The sequence below is a fragment of the Dryobates pubescens genome, chromosome 9 (genome assembly GCF_014839835.1).
Source record: "Dryobates pubescens isolate bDryPub1 chromosome 9, bDryPub1.pri, whole genome shotgun sequence".
Lineage (NCBI taxonomy): Eukaryota > Metazoa > Chordata > Aves > Piciformes > Picidae > Dryobates > Dryobates pubescens.
Genome location: NC_071620.1, coordinates 4,319,790 through 4,325,763, shown reverse-complemented (window position 1 = coordinate 4,325,763; position 5,974 = coordinate 4,319,790).

The following is a 5,974-nucleotide window of genomic DNA, read 5'->3' as shown; positions in this document are numbered from 1 at the left end:
CACAGCAGGTTTGATCAAGTTTTACTGGCACATAACTCCTAAAACAAGCCCAACATCGTTGTCAGAAACCCTCACCTCAATGAAGGAAAGTAAGCACGTCAATGCAGTACTTCCTTGTGTTGCTTTGGGAGAGAGGATGCAGGACACCTTTTAGAAACAGTGTGGGTGGGAAGGGAGCAGTGGGAGAGCAGCATGAGAATAGCAGCCCATTCAGATTGTCAAAAATGAAACTGAAGATGATGTTAGACAGTCTGAAAGCACTGGAGAAGACAGAGCTGGTATTGGGAAATCTGTATCTACATCTTTGGAAGTTGGTTGTAAGGATGCCAAAAAGGCACAAAGATCAATTAAGCTTCAGTATGCTGTTTGCAGAGCATGTTCCTCGTGAAGTGATTTCATTTGTTCTCAACTTCTTTCCCTCATTCCCATTTGATACTTTTCCATCTGCTTTATTTTGTGGCCACTTCCCACAAGCTTGTTTCCTTAAATATTTGTGAATGTGTGGTGGATTGAGAGAAGGCCTAGCTCTCCCTCCCCCACAGAGAAAGAAACCACAGCTAACTCAGTCGGAGAAGCAAAGCTATATTTACAAGCATGTATGGAATGCAGGTTATATGTACACAATATATACAGTATTTACAATATATATAGAAATATACATCAAAGGAAAAAATAACACAACAAAATTCCCTCCTCTGGACGGAGGAGCGTTCCCCACCCCCCCACCCCCCCCCCATGCCCCCCTCTCTCCCCCTACCTCCTTTTTTTTCCCAAAAAGGGGTTAGAGAGAGAAAGAAAGGCAGTTAGTAAGGAAGAGAGTTCTCATTAGGCTTCAAAAGCACATGCAGGGATTAGTTTTGCTTATCTCAAGGTCATTCCGGCTAGTTTGCTCAGAAGCAGACAGGCTGGAAAGGCAGAACAGGCTGGAACTGAGAAAAATTCCCACTGAGCTGAAACTTAAAGTTGCATTCTACCAATCTACCAATGAAATTCATTTAGAATATCATGTTTTCATTTTGATACCCAAACATTCAGCCAGAGTGTTCCAACACTGTCCCTTTCTTAAAGGCACAGCCTCAAACGGTCACAGAATGTTGACTGTGACCGTTTGAGGCTGTGCCTTTAAGGAAGGGGCACACTGGCTAAATGTTTTCGGTACTAGAACAAAAACATTCTGATATTCTAAATGAATTTCATTGGTGAATGGACGAAATGCAACTTTAAATTGTAGGGCAGCTGGGACTTTCCTTCAGTTTTCTCTTCCTTCGCTGTTCCTTTCAGCTGGACTGCTTCTGGGCTTCTGGCCAAGAGATAAGAACTAACTCCTGTACCAGGTCTTCCTTTTCTTTCTCTGCCCTGCTAACCACCCTTGTCTCTTTTTCTACCTCTTTGGGGGGAGAAGGGAGGTAGGGGGGTGAAGGGGGCACAGGGGGAAGCCCCCTCTGTTGGGGGTCTGGTTTCTGGTTGAGTTCATTTGCTGTATATTCCTGTATATATTGTAAAATACCTGTATTTGTGATGTTACATGTAATCTGCTTCCTATATATGCTTGTAAATATATAGTCTGCTTATTTTCCTCCAGCTAGGTTTAGCTGCAAATTCAGAAGTCCAAAATTAGAAATTAGTCCTAATTAGAAATTTTCAACTAATATAGTCATGTTTCTGTGCAAAATATGCTGGCCCTTGGCAGTCTCTAATGGCTGCTTTTAAGGAACTCTTCTAAGTTTGATGATTTTTTTTCATCCTGAACAGGTGAAAATAATTCTTTTCACATGCTCTTTGTGCGTTTGGTAAAGTTCTTCTCAGAAGGCTTTTGAGTTCTGTACTCTCCTAAATATGATTCATGCTTTCTCATTTCTGAGAAAAAAATGTCTGAAACCTAGGACTTGTTCTAAAATATCAATTACTGGGGAAAAAAAATAAGGCAAGTCACCCAAAAAAACACCACCCCAAAACAAACCAAAACCAACCAAACAAAAAAAACCCCACATGGAAAGTCCACATAATGCAAGATACAACATATTGACACCAGGTGTTTTATGACTCCAAAGGTGTCCAGACACGGGGCAATTTCTTGCTTCCAGGAAGTCCTTCTGGCAGAAGACATTCTCTTAGACTGGCTGCTCCATTGCCATTTGGGAAATGAAGTTTTAACCCCCATGAATAGCACCTTCAGAACTCTCATCCAGCATGATTTAGGTCTTCCTTGAGGCGATTTTGGCTCAGGCTGTGTGAAAGCGCTTCTAGCTGAAGCAATCCTGTAGTTGTTTGAGTACACCCCTGCAGGGAGCAGGCAACTTCGTGAAATGGTTGGTCAAACAGCCATCCTGAAAGGGGAGCAACTACCCCAGAGCTCTGTACAATGAGAAAAGGGAAGTGCATTGCTCAGCGTGTGAATCAGAATTCAAAGATGTTCTTTGCTTGCTTTCCCCTTTCCCCCCCCCCCGAACTAGTTCCTTCTTTTGTACTTTTTATTATTATCATTATTATTCTTTTGAAAAACTGGTTTTACTCACTTTAGCTGGAACAGACTCTTGTTAGTCTCTCAGCAGAGCTTTGTAATGGAAATGAGAAGAGCCATTATCTGTTTCTTACAACCTGCCATAAAATACATGGAAAGAGAGAGGTGCTTCATATGTATGTAAACTGAGTACCAGCTATGATAGCTGTGCCTTCCTCTTCAGAGCCTTGACGTCGTCTTTGAAAAGCAGGGTGTTAGTCTGCCTAGTAGTCAATTACCTGATGTTGTAATGAGCAGGCTTTTGGGAACCTTGAAAAGCAGTTTCCACATATCTAAATCGCTTAACTATTTCACAGCTTGCTTTTCTGTGACACAGAACATTGTTTTGTTGGATAGAAAGCTAGTGCAGCTCTGGCAAATTTCATATGAAAACACCCACTGTATGCTGACCTTCAGGTGATCTCTGGTGCTTTGCTGTGTCCTCTTCACCTCACCAGGATGTCGTTTGTTTAAAATGACACAGAAGTTAGAGAGGGAAATTGGCAGGCAAACCTCAGCAAGCTCTATTTCACTTGTTATTGGATTTACTACAAAATAAGTCAATTTGGTGCACAGTGGCTTGACAAATACTGCTTATGAATAGCCTTAATGCAATGTATGATAACTAAGGATGAGATGATTTGAACTTTAAAAATACCATGCTTGGTCATTTTGACCTATTATTTACAGTCGATTGCACTTTCTCTCTGCTATGGCTTAGTAATATTAGACCAAAAATAATGTCATTTTATAAGGGGGGGGAGGGGGTGGAGAGAGGGAATATTATCCCTTGGTGTATGAACACTCTCATTAGTACAGTCTGTGCATTTCCCAGAAAGAAATCCTTGTGCTGCAGTGATAGGAAATGTCACAATGCTTCAGATTGATGGGAGAGGCATAAGGAATCTTTCATCTCAACAGCAGATAATATTCCCCTTCTAGTAAGGGAAGGGTTCCCATCAGTATTAATATGCCTTCCCATCAGTGATGACAAATTCTTCTGAGTGCAAATACTCTGGAAAATCTTGAAGGAGGAAGAGTCACTTCTAAATGGCCTGCACTGCAAATTTGTAGAAAGAACATCCCTCCCATAATGTGAAAGGAAAAATCAAAGAGAGAAGAAACCTGGCATAATGCACGGATAATGGATAAGAAATGTACTTAAACACATTATTTCCAGGGTGCTGTATGTAGAAAGTCCTCTAAATATCTGAAAATTAAGTCTGTATTTTCTTACAATGATTTATTCAGACACATTCCATTTTCTGTTGGACTGAACTCCTCGAATCTCAAGGCAAAAATGGTAGTTATTCCAAGCTCTAATAATTTCCAGGAGGCTGAAGTCAGCACTTTCAGGAGAAGCTTCTGCACTCTGTGTTCTCTGATACGGCTTAAGATATTTCAGACGTCGCTTATGATTTATATTCTGTCAATGGCATCCTTCAGAATATGGTCAAAGTTTTAAGTCACCATTCTGACAAAAGTATGCACAAATCAAGGGGAAGGACTGCAGAAAAAAATGTGATAGTTGTTCATGAATTGTAGAGCTTGTGCTATGTGTCTCTTCTTCAGTCTGGTTGTTGATTTTCTTGCGAATGAAACCAATAAAATAAACATTCTGCTTGACATGTCTGCTGGTGGTGGTTGCATTCTTGGCCTTTGAACTCATGAGATACAAAGTTCTGTTTGGAGGCATTTGCTGGACTGGCCTCTGGGGAGTCTGTGGCTCAGTTCTCAGTGGATGTCTCATTGCTGCTGGGATTCTCGGGTCGGATTGTCCTCCAATTACTGTGCTGATAGCCTGTGTCTGCCTAGCTAGCTCTCCAATCAGCTGCACGCTCAGCTTAGGCCCTGCGCAAAATACACTGATAATCACCAGTTTCCTTTAAAATACATCCAGAGGCAGTCCTGTTGGAGCCACCTCTGTTATCCAGAGGTTGGAGCTCTCACCAAGGTGGTTAGAGAAAAGAAGATTAATTTCCCTCTCCTTTGCCTAGAGGGATACAACATAGTCTTTCTCTGCTACACCAGTCAGTAGGTGAGACTAAGCACTTAACAGGCCTGGGTGTGTGTGGGAATCACAGGGAAGGCACATCCCTCCCTTCTCATGAAGTTTACATGGAAATGATCTCTTGATTCACTGAGCCAGAGTGAGAGAGACACAGGCACACATGACACCAAGCTACTCATTTATACACTTTGGATTCACTGAGGGTGGGAGCCCACAGGCAAGTCAATCATGTGGAAGTGAAAGACATAGGTAAGTCGCTGTCTCTCTGATTGTACAGCTGTAACAAGGCAACTACTTGGACAGAACATAGACAGTCCCCAGGGAGAGGAGGAGAAGGCAGGGCTCCTCCTCTCTGCTGGAACTGTGACAGAGGGGTTAGAGAGGCTTGTTTCCTTCCTCCGGCCACCAGCATATGGAATTTCAGCAGGAATCGAGGAGAGTGCCTCAAAGCATGTTTTGGCATAGGCCATTAGGGGAAATAGAATCATAGAATTAGTAGGGTTGGAAGGGACCTCAAGCATCATCTAGTTCCAACTGCCCTGCCATGGGCAAGGACACCTCACACTAAATCTGGTTGCTCGCAGCCACATCCAGCTTGGCCTTAAAACCTCTAGGGATGAGGCTTCCACCACCTCCTTGGACAACCTTTTCCAGTGTCTCCTCACCCCCATGGTGGATCTTTTTGTTTCCTTGCTTTGTCTGTCAGTCAGTACTTGTAAAAAAAGCCACAGTGTTCCTCAGTAATGTCTAGTCAAGTAGAAAAAAAGACCTAACCTACAGGAGCTGGGCACAGCTTGCAAACATTTAGTCCCTAGGAGAGTTTGCATCTACTCATATGTATATATTCAAGCACAAGAAGTCTAAATAGTCTAAACTATGGGGGGTTTAGTGCTGGGAAAAAAAGAAACCACATGCAGAGGGAGCACAAGATGTGATGTCCCATCTTTTGTATCAGACCCAGAGAGGTACCTGTGAGAATGAAACAGCTGCTGTGCCTGCAGCCAGAATGAGTCTTCAGACATGTAAGAACGTAAATAAAGTTTTGTAACGCAGCTTTGTACCCTTTCTTTCATCATACACTAAGGAGCAGCTTGCAACAGGCACACTGTCTGAACTCTGAGCATCTCCCACGGGTGCAGACCCAGGACTGGGGTACCATGGCCTTGTCCAGACACTGTGTGACCTGGCTCCACTGAGCCCTCCTCAAAATTTGTCGCAGGGACAGTGTTTGAAAACCACCACTGCAGGCCAGAGTAGTATATTGTAACCAGAGTAGTATATTGTGGCAAGAGACTCTTAGAACAATGAAAAGAGCCGTTGCTAATGTAACTTCTACTCATAAAACCCAATAATTGATTCAGTTATAAAAGATCTCCAAGATCATCAACCTAACACCACAATGTCCATTAAACCATGTCCAGAATAGAATTGAATTAACCAGGTTGGAAGAGACCTCTGAGATC